The sequence below is a fragment of the Helianthus annuus genome, chromosome 4 (genome assembly GCF_002127325.2).
Source record: "Helianthus annuus cultivar XRQ/B chromosome 4, HanXRQr2.0-SUNRISE, whole genome shotgun sequence".
Taxonomy (NCBI): Eukaryota; Viridiplantae; Streptophyta; class Magnoliopsida; order Asterales; family Asteraceae; genus Helianthus; species Helianthus annuus.
The window spans coordinates 193,642,522-193,664,231 of record NC_035436.2 but is presented as its reverse complement, the minus strand read 5'-3'; the positions used below and the strand labels follow the sequence as shown (position 1 = coordinate 193,664,231).

The 21,710-nt window shown below is 34.5% G+C and overlaps 1 non-coding gene across 8 annotated transcripts; it reads left to right on the top strand.

Annotated features, from left to right (window-relative positions):
- Window positions 1-5,820: 5,820 nt before the first annotated feature.
- Window positions 5,821-10,243, top strand: LOC110867551. Of its 8 annotated transcripts, none has more exons than XR_004890711.1 (8): window positions 5,821-6,110; window positions 6,181-6,211; window positions 6,562-6,676; window positions 6,813-6,927; window positions 7,411-7,549; window positions 8,171-8,309; window positions 8,938-9,076; window positions 9,702-10,243. It is a non-coding gene; the product is annotated as an uncharacterized LOC110867551 (transcript). The 8 variants fall into 8 exon arrangements; XR_004890709.1 differs by having other exon boundaries at window positions 6,557-6,676; XR_004890710.1 differs by having other exon boundaries at window positions 5,825-6,110; window positions 6,870-6,927.
- Window positions 10,244-21,710: the final 11,467 nt, after the last annotated feature.

Genomic DNA, 21,710 nt, shown 5'->3' with positions numbered 1-21,710 from the left:
ATACCCAAGCCCAGCATGATCTCGAAACCCTCATCCGCGAAGCCCAGCATGCTTGTTTCAACGAGCGCACATTGATGAAAGAGAGGATTTATCACGATGGAGCTCAGCTTGTAAGCAAGGCAAATGGGATCTTCTATTATCTAGACCGAATTTGGATCCCTAAACGGACCGATTTGCGAAAGATTATAATGAATGAAGCCCACAAATCCCGATACTCTATTCATCCCGGTGCCGACAAAATGTACCAGGACCTTCGATACAAGTACTGGTGGCCAGGAATGAAAAGGGATATCGCCTTCTATGTTGGAAGTTGCCTAACCTGCGCAAGAGTTAAGGCCGAACATCAGCGACCTTCTGGCTTACTCAAACAACCTCCAATCCCTATATGGAAGTGGGAGAGTATAGCTATGGATTTCATAACCAAACTTCCACCCACGCCACCAGGTCACGACAGCATTTGGGTTATAGTTGATCGTCTGACCAAATCAGCCCACTTTTTGCCAATACGGGAAGACTACAAGGTAGAACGACTAGCCCGAATCTACATCGACGAGATCATTTGTAATCATGGTACGCCTCGTGACATCATTTCAGATCATGATGCTCGGTTTACTTCACGATTGTGGGAAACGTTTCAAGCGGCTCTCGGTACGTCGCTTAACTTAAGTACCGCATTTCATCCTCAAACCGACGGACAGACTGAAAGAACGATCCGTACTCTTGAAGACATGCTCCGTGCGTGTGTCATAGACTTCGGTGGTAGTTGGAACAAATACGTACCGTTAGTCGAATTTTCGTACAACAATAGCTATCATGCCAGCATACAAATGGCACCATTCGAGGCTTTATATGGAAGAATATGTCGTTTGCCCATTGTGTGGCACGAGATTGGTCACTCGCAATTAACCGGTCCCGAGTTACTACAAGAAACGACTGACAAGATTATCCAAATTCGAGACAGCTTGTCGAAAGCCAGGGATAGACAGAAAAGTTACGCCGATAGAAGACGCAAGCCCCTTGAATTTGACGTTGGCGACTACGTACTCCTAAAGGTATCACCTTGGAAGGGTGTGGTCAGATTCGGAAAGAAAGGGAAACTAGCGCCTCGATATGTTGGACCTTTTAAGATTCTGGAAAGAATCGGAAAAGTCGCCTACAGACTTGAGCTACCAGAGGAACTTAGTAATGTCCACCCGACTTTCCATGTGTCAAACCTCCGAAAATGCCTAGCTGATCATGATTTGATTGTACCTCTCGACGATCTTCAAGTCAATGAAACGCTGCATTTCGTGGAAAAGCCTGTCGAAAACATGGATTGCCAAACCAAGCAACTCAGACGCTCGCGCATCGCTATTGTGAAAGTCCGATGGGAAGGCAAACGAGGCGCGGAGTTCACTTGGGAACTCGAAAGCGACATGAAGGCCAAGTACCCGCAATTGTTTGAATAAAGATCTCAAGCGAGAAATTGGTAACATCATTCACGGTGCTGTGCAGCTTCGAACCTAATTTCAGGACGAAATTACCTAAACAAGGGGAGGCTGTAACACCCCATGTTTTCGAATGTCAAAGTCAAAGTCAAAGTCCAAGTCAACTTTGACTTTCTTTGACTATAATTAGTCTATTTTATGTTCTATTTGTATTATGTGGAGTAAGTGTTGTTAATCAGAATAAATCGAAGTAACCGAATGTTTAATCGACCCGAACCGACTTACGACTGTGAATAGTAGGAAGTAACAATGCGATAAAGTTAATCGATCAATAATCAAGCTAATCGAATCACCAATCGAACTCGAACCTCGAATTATGCGAAGTTGGTGTTGTTATACGTGTGTGTGTGCCTTATGTGTTACTTGTGCGTGCTTACTTTATGTTATGTGTGGTGATCAATTGAATCGAAACTCGAAACTCAATCGAACTCAATCGAAATCGAAATCGAATATGGAATGTAGATGCTTGTATGTAGATATAGTGGTTGGGACTAAAAGTAATTTGAATAGGAAACTCTATCGTATTCATATCGTCTTCAATCGAAATCGAAATATCAGAAATCGTCGCACCGAACACTCGAAACAGGCTGTGGATCGATCAGGCTGTCAGCCGATCGAACAGCCCAGCTGATCGGACGGACTGTCCGATCGAGCAGGCTGTCCGATCGGAATGCCTGGCCGATCGGCCAACCCTTTCCTCTTTTGGAGCCTATAAATAGGTCTGTCATTGTCATTCTTTCCACTTTTGGAAACTCTCTGACCGACCAGCTCGTGCACCTCCTCTTTTCTCAGATTTCTTCCGATTCCGGTAAGTTTTCATCCTAAATCTTGTACTTTCTTAATCAATACACACTCCTACACCTTTCTATCTTTCGAACCTTGATTTCTAACCGTGAAATCATCAAGATCTAAGCATTCTAGGATGATGTCATCATGGTGTTCTTCAAGAACATCATGTTTTGGCCTCAATCCACCAAGAATCACTTGGATCTAGCCGATTTCCACATAAACAAACTAAGATCTATCACAAGATCTAAACATTTACATGTTGTGAAGGATTGAAAAAATGATTTCCGACTTTCTTTCAACTCTTTTACACTCAATGCATTCAAACCGGTATGATGAAACAATGGTTAACCGGGCAGGGTTAACACACTGGTCTCGTCAAGAAGGGTTAATCCCTTCCTCTCGGAGATCGCTGGCTGGGTCACCGGTGGATGATCTCCTGCACAAGGAAACAAGCCGTGACTCGTAACAAGGAGGATGGGGTGGGGGGTGCTCCTTGTTACCACTCTCCGGCGTGAGAATCAGTAGTTTGCTTGGGAAGCAAAGCAAGATTATAGTAGTAGTTAGAGAGTTGTGAAGAGATACCTCAAACCTGGTTTGGGGTCGGTATTTATAGCCGAGGAGTGAAGGAGGAGATTGATGGATGGGCTGACGACGAGCTGCACCGTTGCAGGTGTGTCAGTCTCGCCAGCCGTGGGGGTTACGCCACGTCAGCCCATTGCTTTAATAGCTCTGACAGGGGACTGTCGCCGGCGCCACTTGCCTCGTGGTGTCAGCCACTTGCCTGGCGTGTCAGTCCACTTGCTGGATATGCAGGGTGCGGTGCGAGCCGCATCGCTGCATGTGGTAACGTCTGAAGTTACCGCGTCTCCTACTTGTGATCAAGAAATACGCGAGATGCGGTGTTGGCCGCATCATCGTATGTTGGAGACTATTTGCTCGCTTCCCTTGTCGTGACGAAAATGGCCATATGATGCGGTGCCAGCCGCATCGATATGTTCATCTTCTTTCGTACTTGGGTCAAGCTATTTATCTTCGAACCGAATGGGTTCGAAGGATGTGACCGCATGGGTGCGGTTTGCTTACTGGTAGGGGTTTGTTTGATGCGGGTAATGGTCGTTTTGGGACCATACCCCTTCACGGTAGAAACGGAACTTGAGCCTACTCCCTAGTCATTCTAATGGTTGTATGGTTCAAGATTCGGATTCTATCTACGAGGTTCACCGATTTCGGGTTAAACGTTAAACCACCGTTCCGAACCGTTCACCGGCCGGACTTGGGTGATTCCTGTCCGAGCAGGAGGAACAAGTTAGAACGAAAGTTCCATGGTTCAGCTCGTTGTCAAACTACCTCAATATAACGTCAAATAATCAGAACAGCCAAGTGTTAGACGAACAGGCCGACCAGGTCAGAATGCTGACCGATCGGACAGGCTGTTCGAACGGACAGCCTAGCCGATCGGACATGTCAGCCGATCGACCAGGTTAGCCGATCGGCTAGCATATGGCCCCACACACTTTGACAAATTTCATGAAGTATGGTATTGAACGAGGTACTGTTCGATCGAACAGCTGTTTGTCAACATTACTCTTCGGATCATGAGATACTATGCTTCAACCCTTAATCGATTTTAAACTCATTTAACGTATTGGAGTGCCACCCGATCGAACATGCTGTCCGATCAGGTGACATCCCACTGAGGACCCACTTTTGAAGTTCCTAACCTATCGGTTAAGCCGGCCGATCGAATAGGCCGTTCGATCCATCAACCTGAAACGTAAGGACACTTCAGTGTTCTCAAATACTACAACGAAAACTTCAAAAGGTCAAACCATCATACACAAACACATCCTACTCAAAGGAAGAAACAATCCACTCGAACAGTCCAACCGATTGAGCCTACCGGCCGATCGAATAGGCTGACCGAACGGACTGTCCAACCGAACGAACAACCCGTTCGATCGAACCTACTGTTCGATCAACCAGGCTGTTCGACCCATCATCACTTGTTTCCATTTTACGTGTTGCTCATCGTTATGCTATCGAACTATTAAGGCTAACCCTACTCCCAAGCACTCCCTTCAATCTATCAATCAATCGCTGTGAGTATACTCGAACCCTTTTTGCTTTAGCACTTTTGGGTGTTACATACGTTACTTATCAAAATCACAATCGAACACACTAATCAATTATTTGAACGCTAACCGATTCGCATGTATTACGTGACTAAATGAATGTTTGTTGTTTTGTTTACACGTGGAATGCTGTCTACCTGCCTTATCGACGTAGTACTATAGTTTGGACTCAGCACCCGTTCACACGGGGGTTGTTAAGGATAATTACTTGCATGGATTACGGTGGTAATCATGTATTGCGAACTGTCTTGGACAGTCAACCCGCAGTTACTGGTATCGATAGATCCATGTCGTTAATTAACATGCTTCGTTTTCCTCTGTGTACGTGCTGGTTATGCGTAAACTATTCGAACTCTATTATGCTATTATCAAACTTGTATGCTCACCTTTACATTATATGTATTGACTTCTTTTAACGTATGTGACAAGTGTTTAAGATGTTTGCTTGCTAGGAAAGCGAGGCTAGAATAAAGCTCTAGAGCCCCCAACAAATAGTTGTCTGTCAGGAACAAACGTCTAGAGCATAGTTGTCTGTAGATCTTGTCCGACCGGGTCTTTAGAAGCATTTGAACAATATTTATATTATTTGTTTAAATCTGAGTTGTCGGAACAGAGTATTTGACTAGATGTTATTTGTAATAATTTGGTTTGCCATTTGAGGCACGGTATGGGACGTGTTACATAAATTGCATGGTAATGATAGTTGTTATGGAAACTTCTGGACAATCTGTTTCGCTCAGTGCCATGCCCCAATGATTCCGCCATCGGTTGGGGCGTGACAACTCAAGAATCCAAAATCACGCATGTTGAAACACAATAATCACGCATATTGAAAACATTAATCACGCATGTTATAAAACAAATCACACACGTTGTTGTACATGAAGTACGTTAAGCCGTAATGTATGATATACTTTTTCTATATATATATATATATATATATATATATATAATAAAACAAAGTAATATATACTATCTTAAATGCTTTGTGTAATGGCTAAGACTAACTTAAGTATTTTTTTTAAGGCAAAGACCAACTTAAATACTTTTTAAAGGCAAAGACTAACTTAAATACTTAATTTTATTCAAAAGAATAAATAATTACAATAAATAATTAAATTCGTATCTATATCTATATCTATCTATACTTTCTATAAAAGGAGAAATCCCAATGACATAAGAAAAACTATGTGTCAGCTAGAGAGCATGTCCAACAAGGCTTTTCTTATGTCATCAACAATGAGGTGGAAGCCAAAGAGAGAGCATGGTGACATCATAAATTCAAACTACTGCCCCACTTTAAAATTCAAAGGTGGCCCATATTCACCTTTTCAAAGGTCTGCCCACATATACAAAAGGGCAAACCACTGATGTTCATATAAAAAGGCAAACCAATGATGTTCATCCAAACCACTGGCCAACTCCAAAAATCAGACCACTAATGATTCAAGTTTCAAACTTCAAAACTTCTGACGATTCAATATTATGGCTCCAAATTCAAAATTCAAAATTATGGCTCCAGATATATAACATATCATCTTTTTCAATCAATTACCCTCTCTAATCAATATCTCTCTCAACTCTCTCTCTCTCTCTCTCTCTAAAACTCACTTTATCTCTCTCTAATTTGTATTTTTTTCGATCATTAGGTATAGCGATCATGAGTTACGATTCCGTTATGAATCCAGAGCTGAGATCAAAGGTCTGTTTCTGTTACATTTAAGTATGGTTTTTATAAGTTGTTTTGTGAATTAGGGCTTTTCTATTCACAGGTATAATATTCGATTGTTGCCTTCATTTGCGGTGAGTTTTCTTTGTTTCAGTTCATCTAAATTCTTTATTTTTGTTTGTCGATCCTTTCCAAATACGTTTTTATTTTTTATAATTAATAATTCTAAAGAAAAACTCAATCTCATTTTTAGAATTGTTTTTTTTTCTTGGAATTGAATATATTGCTTGGATCTGGAGAATTTTTTTTACAAAGATTGAACAATAAATATATTCCTATATGTTCATAAGGTACATGAATGATTAATTTTTTGATATTTCATAAATATATTTCAAATATAGTTTGTGAAATCATATTTACTAAATAGAAATTAGTTCTTTAGATTTATTGTCTTGTGACGAAGTATTATTTTTCTGTAGTTCAGTAGAAATTAGTTCTTCATTAGCCAAGAAACAGATGGAAATAGTTAGAGAAGTTAGCAGCCACTTATCAAAATTTAAAGTAGAATGTCGTGACGCTGCTGATCGTGCTGGATAGGGGTATTTCTACTACCACTTTTATTCAACTTTGTTATTTTTACATCCATGTTTAAATAAAAAAAAATTATAATTGATTAAATTTATGTTTAATTAATGAAATTTTGAGAAAGTTATGTTTTGTTGTTGGATGGTGCAGCTGGACTTTCTCTTGTCATGAACAAGTTGAGAAATTAATAGTTTTGCTCTTAAACAGGGATGCAGAGCAACAATCATGTTGGGTTATCATGCTAGATCTCGAGTCACTTGCATAGGTTTGTTGTTTGTAATATCTTTATATCACACAACTCATCTGCAATGATAAATCTTCTCTTTCATGACTACTATTGAAGGATGTGTTATTGTTTGATGAATTTGTTTCTATGCATAAGTTTTTACGAGTCCCTTCGTACGTTGTTCGAGCTTTTTCATTCGTACGTACGAGCTCATTTTTTATTCCAGTGGTTTATTAGATTAGGTTATTATTGGTTATTCAGTTGAGTTTGTGTTTGTTAATATATATATATATATATATATATATATATATTAACAAACACAAACTCAACTGAATAACCAATAATATATATATATATATATATATATATATATATATATTTGACAAACCAAAGGCAAAGGCTGGCTCGAGGCTGCTCGCACCAGCAACATATAATGTCATATTTTGAAAAAAAATTGATGGATATGAAATTTGATGCCTATTTTGGTTTCGTTTTTGAACAATTTGTATACTTTTTTTGCAGCGAATAACAGATCAACGAATTAAATTGCGCATGAAAGTCAAACTGCGGCTGAACTTCAGTTGTGTGTGGACTGTGGACTGAAGTAATTTTGGACAGCAAGTGAACAAAAAACGAGGGTTATGTAGCAGCAAAGACGAAGGTAAAAGTTATTTTTACACTACGAAGACGGGGTTGAGGGATAGCGCGTGCTACCGCTGCTAACACACAATCTCTGCCCCCTGGTGGGAAACCCTGCCATCAACCCATACTCTCATTCCTATTACCTCACTCACGAGAGATCCCTTAGTGCCCGTTTTTAATGCCCCTAAACCAATGTTTAGGGGGTTAAAAGGTTGATATGGCTGAAGCCTGAAAGCGTCATACCAATAAGTACAATTATTTAATTAGAAACACTCTTAACTTCTAAAAGAATACAAAGTAAAGATAAACAAAGAACAAGTGAACATGTGTATACTTAAAAACAAAAGAGAAACAATAAATATTAATGTTAATGTTGTATAAGCATTATTGGCCAGTGGAGATGAATATGATTGAATGGTTTCGCCAGTGACACGACGATAAACCAATGTTTATCAGTCATCTAAATTTATCGTTAATATATATATATATATATTAATATTTGACAAACCAAAGGCAAAGGCTGGCTCGAGGCTGCTCGCACCATCAACATATAATGTCATATTTTGAAAAAAATTGATGGATATGAAATTTGATGCCTATTTTGGTTTCGTTTTTGAACAATTTGTATACTTTTTTGCAGCGAATAACAGATCAGCGAATTGAACTGCGCATGAAGGTTAAAGTGCGGCTGAACTTCAGTTGTGTGTGGACTGTGGACTAAAGTAATTTTGGACAGCAAGTGAACAAAAAACGAGGATTATGTAGCTGCAAAGACGAAGGTAAGAGTTATTTTTACACTACGGAGACGGGGTTGAGGGATAGCGCGTGCTACCGCTGCTAACACACTATCTCTGCCCCTGGTGGGAAACCCTGCCATCAACCCATACTCTCATTCCTATTACCTCACTCACGAGAGATCCCTTAGTGCCCGTTTTTAACGCCCCTAAGCCAGTGTTTAGGGGGTTAAAAGGTTGATATGGCTGAAGTCTGAAAGCGTCATACCAATAAGTACAATTATTTAATTAGAAACACTCTTAACTTCTAAAAGAATACAATGTAAAGATAAACAAAGAACAAGTGAACATGTATATACTTAAAAACAAAAGAGAAACAATAAATATTAATGTTAATGTTGTATAAGCATTATTGGCCAGTGGAGATGAATATGATTGAATGGTTTCGCCAGTGACACGACGATAAACCAATGTTTATCAGTCATCTAAATTTACCGTTAATATATATATATATATATATCTATATTAATATTTGACAAACCAAAGGCAAAGGCTGGCTCGAGGCTGCTCGCACCAGCAACATATAATGTCATATTTTGAAAAAAATTGATGGATATGAAATTTGATGCCTATTTTGGTTTCGTTTTTGAACAATTTGTATACTTTTTTACAGTGAATAACAGATCAGCAAATTGAACTGCGCATGAAGGTTAAAGTGCGGCTGAACTTCAGTTGTGTGTGGACTGTGGACTGAAGTAATTTTGGACAACAAGTGAACAAAAAATGAGGGTTATGTAGCTGCAAAGACGAAGGTAAGAGTTATTTTTACACTACGGAGATGGGGTTGAGGGATAGCGCGTGCTACCGCTGCTAACACACTATCTCTGCCTCTGCCCCCTGGTGGGAAACCCTGCCATCAACCCATACTCTCATTCCTATTACCTCACTCACAAGAGATCCCTTAGTGCCCGTTTTTAACGCCCCTAAACCAGTGTTTAGGGGGTTAAAAGGTTGATATGGCTGAAGCCTGAAAGCGTCATACCAATTAGTACAATTATTTAATTAGAAACACTCTTAACTTCTAAAAGAATACAAAGTAAAGATAAACAAAGAACAAGTGAACATGTGTATACTTAAAAACAAAAGAGAAACAATAAATATTAATGTTAATGTTGTATAAGCATTATTGGCCAGTGGAGATGAATATGATTGAATGGTTTCGCCAGTGACACGACGATAAACCAGTGTTTATCAGTCATCTAAATTTTCCGTTAAAAAATATATATATATTAATATTTGACAAACCAAAGGCAAAGGCTGGCTCGAGGCTGCTCGCATCAGCAACATATAATGTCATATTTAGAAAAATATTAATGGATATGAAATTTGGTGCCTATTTTGGTTTCGTTTTTGAACAATCTGTATACTTTTTTGCAGAGAATAACAGATCAGCGAATTGAAATACGCATGAAGGTCAAACTGCTGCTGAACTTCAGTTGTGTGTGGACTGTGGACTTAAGTAATTTTGGACAGCAAGTGAACAAAAAACGAAGACTAATAATGTTTCAGCAAATGAACAAATCTGCATACGAACTAAACAACTGCTGAACACTTTTGCGATGGATATCTACACTGCGAATGACAACGATTTAGCAAATGAACCAACGACAAACACCAAATATCAAAACACCAAACGGACAATGTATAACAGCAACGAATGTATTCTGCAATAGATATATGCTGATCTGCAACGAATGTATAACAACAAATGCACAAAACACCAAACGGATAGTGTTTTTTTTCGGCGAAAGCTAATGAACCTGTTAGCGAATCAACAAGACAAATTTTACATGCAAATGTAATTCTATGCAAACTCAGTGAATGGACAAACTAATTCTGTCAAACAAATGAACTATGTTAAATTCTGCGCGCAATTCAGTTGTTGATTTTTAAATCTATTTCAATGAGTGATTTTTAAATCAATTCTGCACACAATTTGTATACTTTTTTATGATGATACAGGTTAGATTTACAGAGTAATGTATGTACACCGATGTAGGTATTTAACTAAAGTGATTGAGTTTTGATTAACGAAAACAACGTGATTTGCCCTTTTATATAAAGTATAGATAGGGCTTGAAATCGAGATATTTAGGATTATTTGTCTGTTTCTTGCAATCGATTGTTTATGTTAGAAAATAAAACAGTGTTTGAAACCATTGTTGGGTTAAAACAGTGTAATGAAACCACTTTTGAAACTACTGTTGGGTCAGCAGATGGATGAAAAATAGCTGTTTGAAACCACTGTTAGGTTAAAACAGTGTTTTATGGTAAAAACAGTGGTTGAAACCACAGTTGGGTTTAAACGGTGGTTTGAAACCACTGTTGGGTTAAAACAGTGTTTTGTAGATAAAACAGATGTTTCAAACCACTATTGGGTTGAAACACTGGTTTGACTTTGGTCAAACAGACTTTTAAACCACTAAAAGAGTGCTGGAATAGTTGGCTTTCACCCTAAGGCTATGAGTTCCTTCTTAATTTGCTTACCATCTGGGCGTTCATTATTACAGAAAAAAACAGGTATGGATTGCGTGGTGTTAATCTTGGTGTAGTTAAAACAAATATCTAAAGAATAAGGGAACCGATGCCTATTTGTAAGCTCTCTATTCACAGTTTAGCTATTTGTTTTGATAGCCTAAAATCATAGCCAAAGAATAACGGAACCGATGCCTAAAATTTATACTTTCTATCAAAATGTGTTATGCATGGTTTTCTAAGAAACGACCCGTGTTTGCACACGGGTCTTACCGCTAGTATAATAAAATAAACCAATGCAGTGACACGTGTCATTATTCTAGACCATCTACTCTTTGTTTTTCTCGCTTTTCTCTCTTACTTAATTGTTGATAATTAACCACCACAAGTGGCCTAGTGGTGGAGTGACTTGGGTTCTCCAATGGAGACCCAAGTTCAATTCCCATTAGTGCCACTTTGGTGGCCACCGACACCCGCTTTAAAGCCGGACCGAGGACACTCGAGGTCTCGGGTTCGAAACATGTTTCTTACCCCTCTTTGATGGCTATGGGTATTTTCCGCCAGGGATCCTTGTCGGGTGGTGAACTGGGAAGGGAGATCCCTTCCGCGGTCAGGGGTACCGTGCAACTACCCTTTTTTTAATTGTTGATAATTATTATTTAATTTAAATTATTAAATTTAATATATGTTTCAAACAATTAAGATATACAGATAAAGTTCCATGAAATATCTTATTAGTTATTTATATTAATTACTAGATTAGAAATTATATCTTAATAATTGAAACAAATATCGAGCATTATCATAACGAGGGTGGAGGGAACGATTTTCTTGCTTAACAAATTATTTATTTACTTAATATATTTAAAATGTTGGTTACTCCAGGCTCTTCAACCCAATCAAGTTGGCAAGGGTATTTAATGCCAGGGATCGTTGTCGGATCGTGAACTGGGAAGGGAGATATTTAATATATTCTATCTTTTTTTTAAATGTATTTAAAATGCAAGAGGAATAATAACTACATTTATCATACTGATAAATTTATCTAAAAACAACCATCTTTTTAAGATGCAACTCACGTCCAGATATTTAGATTTTAAAGTTATATAATTTAATAACTATCGATAATTTATATTTATCTAATTAATATAAATATTATTTTTAGCTATAAGTTTATCTAATTGGCTAATTGCTATATGCCTAATCTGGATATTTCAACAACTTTTTAGGCCATGTGTAGTCATAAAGCTCCTTGCTCCTTTGTGGGCGTCATGCAACACGTGTCGTGGCACGTCACACAGGGGCTTTATGGAGCGTTATATCACTATAGCTCGTAGTCATAAAGCCCTTACCTCATCACTACTCAATTAATTAATAACCCATTCAATTATACATACATATGTATGTCTATATATATATATATGTGTGTGTGTGTGTGAGTGGGGGAAAGGTTTGCAAATCCTTCACGCCGCTATATTAATAACGCTGGAGTCAAGAAAAGACGCCTTAGCGCCTCCTGTAATGGTGTGGTGGGCGCTATAGATAAAAAAATGCTCCCATCACGCCCCATTACGCATGACATTAGAACTAATAAATTAAGACCGCTGTTATTTAAATAAAACTTGAGTTATTAAATGTATGTTCATATGACTGTTAAAACTCGTGAGAAACTCGATGATACAGTTTGTCTTCTAATCGATTGTTCAAATGCAATCATACTTATAAACTTGACAAACATCACAGGTTTTAATCATAAATGGCACAAAATTTTGTTCGGATATAAAAATATCGTCTTATAATTGTTAAATCTTCGTTATTAATTATTTGATTTTTTATTTATTAAACCCATGTAATACACGAGTTATAACCTAGTATAATTATAAAATAAACTTTTTTATTGGTACAATTATGAACTTAAACTAATATTTAAAAATTAAATAATGACTCGATAGATGAATCATGAATGTTAGTTTCGTGCTTTATTAAGGGTTGAGCTATAATACAAAGTATTTAAAAATAAGAAGGGTAAGAAGCCACCAGAGAGTGACAAGTGTCATATGAGTAATTAAATGAAAAAGGTAATTTTGTGAGGAAAGAGAATATGCACATGCAAGTCACATGTTATTTCCCCTTCAATTTTTAAACGTCCGTAACTTTTTTATACATCATTTGTTTTTAAAAAAATTATACCATAAAATCGAGCGTTTTTTATCTTTAATATGAGTACCATATTGTTATATTTAAAAAAAAATTCAAAAACCCAGTTGCATATTACACAATGGACATGATGTAAAACACAATGTAAAGTAGATCAAAAACACAATCAATGACAACAGATAAAGACACAATGAACAACATACTAAAACACAATGACCATAACTTATAACACAATGGCGATAACATATAACACAATAAGTATCAGACTAAATAAAAACACAATTGATGACAACAGATAAAAGACACAATTAATGACAGCAGATAAAAGACACAATGGAGAGCAGATGAAGACACAATGGAAAACAAACTAAAAACACAATACACAACAAACTAAAACACAATGAACAAAGATAATAAAAAAAATTGAACAGATTATTAAAACACAATGTACAACATATTAAAACACAATAAATAAATATTAAACACAATGACCTGAACTAATAACACAATTTATAGAAAACCCAGATATAACACCATCTTCATTGTGTCATATATTGTGTTATAGGTTCTTATAAAAACGCAATGGATAAAACCCAAATTAACATGGTGTTATAGGTTTTGATAATAACACAATGGACATGATGTAAAACACATTGTAAAGTAGATCAAAAACACAATCAATGACAACTAGATAAAGACACAATGGACAACATACTAAAACACAATGACCATAACGTATAACACAATGGCGATAACATATAACACAATAAGTATCAGACTAAATAAAAACACAATTGGTGACAACAGATAAAAGACACAATTAATGACAACAGATAAAAGACACAATGGAGAGCAGATGAACACACAATGGAAAACAAACCAAAAACACAATACACAACAAACTAAAACACAATGAACAAAGATAATAAAAAAATTGAACAAATAATTAAAACACAATGAACAACATATTAAAACACAATGAATAACATATTAAACACAATGACCTGAACTAATAACACAATTTATAGAAACCCAGATAAAATACCATCTTCATTGTGTTATAGGTTCTTATAAAAACACAATGGATAAAACCCAAATAAACATTGTGTTATAGGTTCTGATAATAACACAATGTATAGAAACTCTACTGACCAAAACCCAGTTAAAAGACACAATGACATGAACCTTTAACACAATGCAAAAAAAAAATGAAATTTTTTATTTTATTTTTATATGATAATATGGTACTCATATTAAAGATAAAAAAACGCTCGTTATTATGGTAAAAAATTTTTTTTTTAAAAAAATGTCGTATGAAAAAGTTATGGACGTTTTAAATCGATGGGGGAATTGGCATGTGCCTTGCATGTGGAGAGAGAAAATCCATAAATATAGGATTCCCTTTATGCCCTTCTATTATTTTCTTTTCCCTACAACTAATCTCAGTCATCCAAATCTAAGATCAATGGACTAGAATCCTTCTTACCCTTCTTATTTATTTTATCCTTTGTATTTGATCCTAACCCATATTAATTACCTATATATTAAAGAGTTAAATGCCCGGATAGTCTCTGTGGTTTGGTCTTTTTTCACCTTTAGTCCCTAATTTTCTAAAATTACCTCTATAGTCTTCAACTTTTCAATTTTCGTTTCCGGATAGTCCCTGGCACGGATAGAGGTTAGTTTTCTCAGTTAAGTTGATGTAAATATTTTTTTCTAAAAATAGAAAAACCAAACTCATCTCTATCCCCATCACACTCAATCTTCATCATCCCTTCCTCTCTATCTAAACCATCATCACCTTCATCTCCACCACCACCACCATAAAACCCCACCGTCAACACCTCTATCACCAACCCATCGCCCTCGCCGTCTTTCACTGCCATACCACTCAGCCACCACTGCCACAACCACCCCGCCACAACCACCACCGTCGGCATCGCACTGCCACAACCATCCTCCGTCACAACCACTAACACCGCACCCACTTCATCTTCTCCACTTCCACAATCACCCTCTGCCACAACCACCACCGCCGCATGAAGTCAATGAGAGTCAGTGGCAACACCCACTCTTCTACGGTGGCAGATGGTGGCGTTCAAAGTTTAAATTATTGCAGGTGGACTAATAATCGTTGGATTTGGTGTTGAATTGGAATTTCGAAGTTTAAACTTTTTTATAGATAAACATTGGGGAATTTACCCTCCTGAATTCCATGGAAGATGAAAATGCTACGCAAATAAAAAAGAGGCCAGTAGGAGTAAAAGTGCAGCGGTTGTTCGATGTCCTTTGTACGTCGTTATTTTCCTGAGTCCTTTTTATCCACATGTTATCCAAATATTAATCTCATTCCTTTTTGTCCATTATCCATTATCGATCGAAGGGGCTTCACACGGTGTTAAATTCATTAGGGGTGGTGTATGATGGTGGCGGTGGTAAATTTGGTCGGAGACGGTGGAAGTCGCTGGAGATTAGTTGATGGTGATGGTGATGGGTTGTTGTAGAAGAAGATAAGTGGGGTTAAATTATTTTATTTAATAACAAAGCTAGAGCCCACATTAATTTTTATAACTAATTAATTTATTATTTTAATATAAAGGGTATTTTAGTCATTTCGCACTAACCTAACACCAAAAACTAACTTACATCCGCGCCAGGGACTATCCGGGAACGAAAATTGAAAACTTGAGGACTATAGTGGTAATTTTAGAATGTTAGGGACTAAAGGTGAAAAAAAGCTAAACCACAGGGACTATCCGGGCATTTAACTCTATATTAAAATTAGAATGGAATGAATAGTATATCTATATATATATATATATATATATATATATATATATATATATATATATATATATATATATATATATACTAGGTTATAACCCGTGAATACTCACGGGTTGTTAATCTATCTTTGTAAAAAAAATAATACATACATATATATTAATAAATGAAAAATTGCATGATGAATAAGGTGGATGAATAAATGATAAGAAAGTCTATATGAGTAAAAATTAATAAAATGTAATACTGAGAACAACAAACTTCTCTTTTATTCGTTCATAATCATAGCATAAAGAACACTAAACAATTTAAGCAGCACCTTCTTCATTAACTTCTTTTTTAACTTCTACTTTAACACGTCCAAGATGTCGTTCAGAAATACGGACCAAAGCTTCTGTCCCTCTAAAAACCATCATATCAAATTTTGACTCAGAAATCATATCGAAGATTATAAAGTGTTCATCTTCAATTTTCATGTCTTCTTTAATGCGATCCCATCTGGTAGTCATATAAAAATTGTCACCATGTTTTTTCATAACAACCAACCATGTACGGTTAGGAAAAGAGGTATAGTAACATGTTTCGTACGTAGTATGTTCTTCAACTTATGATGAACAAAAATCTATCGATAAGCTGCAAGTACAAAAAAAATATATTTTATGTTAAAGAAAGTTTTGTAAAATTTGTCAAATACCACTATAGTACAAACATAAAAAAAATAATAATAATTACCAAATGATCTTTATGTTCAGAGAATTGTGATGTTTGGCAATGTAAGAAATCACCTTGAGCAAGTGCAAAATCTTGATAGAAGTATATCAATCTAAAAGTTAGACTACCTTCGTACTGAAACATAAGCAATTAATTCTTTGGTAATAGTAGTGACAGAATCATATTGAACCATCCGTCGTGAAAAAAGTATGAAGAACCTGCTTTTCTAATTTTGACATTAAAAATTCTTTCATCAAGTGTAACGATTTGAACCATACCATCAGTAGCTAACTTGAAATCAGCTACCCAGTTGTGGTAACTCCTCGGTAAAATCTATATGCAAAGTAAGAATTAATACAAACATATAATAAAGAAATAAAAATAATTATAACATCAACATACCCAAGAATTCATCTTGTTGTTTGATAGAAAACGTAAAAAACAGTTAAGCATCTTCACTGATAATAAAACTTTGAATTGGATGAAGATGCTTTAGGTATTATCTATATTTGTAAGAAAAAGTTATTTAAAGACAAATAATATGTAAAAACATGGTTATTCTATTTTCCATATATAATGTAAATTGTTAAACTTTTATTACACATATTTAACAAATTTCTTGAAATATAGAGATACAAATCTATGATGCAATTATCATTAATAAGTAAATGTAAATAATTACTATAATTAAAAGTCAACAAAAAATGCAATTGTTTGTATTAGAAGATTATAAAATAAATAAATGAATGTTAACTTTATAGGTAATAGATATTTCATCATTACAATCTACATTTATCAACACATCCATCAACTCACCAATCTTCATCATCTCTATTGCAAGAAAAAAAGTCTCCTTTCACCGTCGTTTGGATTCCGGTAAACTTCCTTCCAAAATCCGATTAGCTAAAGGTTGATTTTTTTTGTGAAATTCAGCAACTAAACATGTTTTAGTTAGTATATGCAGAAGATACGGTGTTTTATATGAGACTAAATCGGTGTTAGACATGAAATTGAATTTTAGGGTTTAATCATCTTGAAGCTTTGATAAATTTGGTATGTTTGTCATCTAATGTAGATATTTCGTATGATTTACATTGTGGATTTTATATTTAATGAAAACGGTATATTCGGATTTTGTAATGAATCATAAAGAAAGGAAAACATATACGTTATTATAAATTCATTGATTAAAACGAATTTTTGTTTAGTTGTACTCAAATAAGATGATATGAAAACAGTTCATTTAGTATTGTATATATGGATGTTGTCTGTTGTGTTATTGAAAGTATGTATACAACATATTTGATGTAGATTATGAATTAGGATTAGGAATAATGGAAATAATATCGACATTATATCAGTATAAGTTTTCAAAATATAAGAATGATAAAGGCATATTCACAAAAGGTGTTCGTCTAATGGTCCTTAACACATATTTTTTTTTATCATTATGAACATATATGTATTCATTCAAGTTCAATAGTACATGTTAATAACAAATGTTGGTATATTACAGGTATACAAAAATGAGTCCATCATGTCTCTGTGTGTTAGAAGAGCCATCATCGTTAAAACTGGTATGCTATAATGCTTAAATAACCTTATTCGTCACATATTTTCCATTTTATAATCATATCATAACGTATACCAGTCTGGTTTCAACCACTTTGGTGAACTCTAAAAATGAATTGTTTTTCAACCTTTTGACTGTACGTTTACGGCGAACATCAGCCGTCGCCATGGTGGATCTGTAAGCCTCACGCTTTGATTTAACCTAAATATTTAAAAGATATAAAATAAGTATCATAATTAAAAAGAACTATAATGATTTCATGAATGAATTTTATTAATAAACATTATACAATGTGTACTTACAGTAATGTTTTCAGAAGGCTTCATTATATCAATGACAACACACTCATTCTTCCTCGAAACGTTTGAACGCGTACGGCAGGAGATATGAGAATTCTTGGACAACTCGTGTACACGAAATTTATTCTTTGGTATCAAGAAATTATCGAGATCCATATCAAACTCGCTTTTGACCTAAAACAAAAGAAAAAAAATTATGATAAAGTAAAACACATAATATGATAAAAAAAATACAATGTACATATTGAAAAAAAGTATTAAATTATGGTATTAGTTCATTTAAACCTTTGGAGAAACAGTTTCATCACCACAGACAACCTTTGACTTCCCTTTGGTGTCCAACAACATAACAGTGAATAAGAAACATATAAATATAACATGAAGTAATTAATAGCATCTATATAAGATATAAACAAACTTATAAAAAAATATTCCATGACATTGAGAGGTAGCAGACGGAGTCTCTTTCAAAGCATCATTCTTTGTATTCCAACCATCATTGAACTACATAAAAGAAAATAGTAGCACAATTTAATAGTGTAGTTATCTAATAGATATAATAAGATCTGTTAATAATTTGAACGTATAGACTTACCAGCTTCTTAGCATATTCCATCTCAATTAGAGCAGCTATATGTCGATCAAACTTGTAGTCGTTAGTATCCTAAAAAAAGACATCACAAATATAAAAATATAAGAATACAACAATGTACTGGTTGTTAAAGTTTGTTAATATATATTAAAACATAGTTACATACATTAAAAATAGACTCAAAATTTGGAAGTTGAAAGTGACCAACACTATCCCCAGCAACACTTTCTTCAACATGACGTGGCTTCTCCTTGTGTTTCGACTATAGATAAAAAGTCCACATTAGTAACAATGTTAAATAAAGTTCAACTAATAAGATCGTATCAATCAACTTTAACAACGAAGGAGCGTTGTTTTTAGGATCCATAACTACAAAGGAAGTAATCAATGTTTTTAAAAAATATAACGGTAATCTATTTATAGAAAGAATGTCTATTTACAGAAACCGAATAATAATTCCGAATACAAAAAAATTAAACTTAAAACAGTAATTTGTTTATAGAAACAAAAAAAAAACCTTTAAAAAAAATTAAAGGTATCCTTAAAGAATTAACAACTAACTAAATAGAAAAAAATATAATTGATAAAACAAACCATATGAACTTCAAAAGATAATCGCATAAACTTTCAAAATAAAGCATAAAGACAAAACTTAAAACCAAAGACTATAGATATCAATAAACAAACAACACCAAAAAAATTGAACCAACCTATTTTGGTTGACGAACACTCCGAGTTCGATTGTCACAAAAGATGGAGGGTTCACCATGAGAAAAACAAACCATAAATCATTCAGAACATATATTATTAATTTTTGAAAAAAAAAAAACGAACAGAAATGATAAAATCAAATATTACAAACTTAAAAAAGAGAAAACAACTATAACATTCAACTAACCTCTGTTGTTTGCTCAATGATCGTTTGTCCAATTGTTATCCAAGATTTAGGGATTCACATGAAAATCAAAATAAACCAAAATCAGTAAGTTGGATAAATGCCCAAGACATGATTAACGTTCATAGATATTACATAAATCAGAGAATGTAGATGATGATAACAAACCTCCGATCTTGATATTGTTTGCAAAAAACAGTGATTTAATCGGATAATGTATATCATAAAGAACAACACAAAAAATACAGAGAAATCTTCAAAAATTGGGATTAAACACTTACAATACATAATAATGTAATATAGAAATAATTTATTTATAGAAACAAAACCAATATTCCGGAAAAAACATATCAGACCATAAATAAAATAAAATAAACAAAATCTTTAATGGATTGGTAATTAATACAATACAAAATTTATTACTAACAAAAAAAAATGTAATCTGTTTATAGAAACAATGTCTAATTACAGAAACCGAGTTATAATTCCAAATACAAAAATTAACCTTAAAAAGTAATCTATTTATAGAAACAAAAAACAACTTTATTGAGAAATTAAAGGTATCTTTAAAGCTAAATTGAAAAAATGATAACTGCCAAAAAAAACCATATGAACTTCAAAGCATAATCACATAAAGTTTCAAATTAACACTAAACACAAAATTTACTAAGAAAAAGAAAGAATTTTCATATCAAAAAACAAACAATACGAAGAACATGTAACTAACATGTTTTGGTGGACGAAAAGTCAGAGTCCGAATTTCACAAAAGATTGTAGGGTTCACCATGAGAAAATACAAACAATAAAACATTCAGAACATATATTACTAATTAAAAAAACTGAACAGAAAGGATAAAATCAAATATCACAAACTTAAAAAAGATTAAAGAACTATAACATCACATAAAGTTTCAAATTAACACTAAACACAAAATTTACTAAGAAAAGGAAAGAATTTACATATCAAAAAACAAACAATACGAAGAACATCTAACTAACCTGTTTTGGTGGACGAAAAGTCCGAGTCCGAATTTCACAAAAGATTGAAGGGTTCACCATGAGAAAATACAAACAATAAAAGATTCAGAACATATATTACTAATTAAAAAAAACTGAACAGAAAGGATAAAATCAAATATCATAAACTTAAAAAAGATTAAAGAACTATAACATTTAACTAACCTCTGTTGTTTAACGAATGATGAGATTCCGATTGTAATCACAGAGTTAGGGATTCACATGAAAAACAAAATCAACAAAAAAATTTAAAAATGTTCAATCGCTTACATTAAAGATGAATAGTACATAAACAACAAAGTAAAACAACATACCTTCAAGTTATGGTCGGATCTAAAGAAATCTAAACAAAGAAGAAGTTAATAGCATTAGAAACAATGGTTATAAAATCAACTTTAAATAGAATGAAATAATATAAATAACAAAGATTTAGGTTCGATTTGGTATATTTACCTTTGATGTTGATCAAATCTTGTAAATCCAGAGAGTTGATGAACGATTGTAGAAGAAAGAGAAGAGAAAGAAAGGAGAGCTCAGTAGATATGATTTGGGTCTCAATAATTGACCTAATTATATGATCCGAATAACATACCAACAACCCGACCCAACTCCATTCGGATCCCGCGTCCAAATCTTTAGATTTGGTTTGTGTATTCAGAAATTTGGTTTGTGTAGACATAATTGGACCAATTCCCTCCCAAAATCAAACTACACTAAAGCAATGGTTGCCACATAATCAAAATGGCTTCACCATTCAAGAACACATAGCCCGCATCATCTCATTTATTAATATATATAGATTAAAACTAGGTTATCACCCGGGTTGGAGAAAACTATTAAAATAAATATCAAGTGCATAAATAAAATAAAATACAAAGTCTGA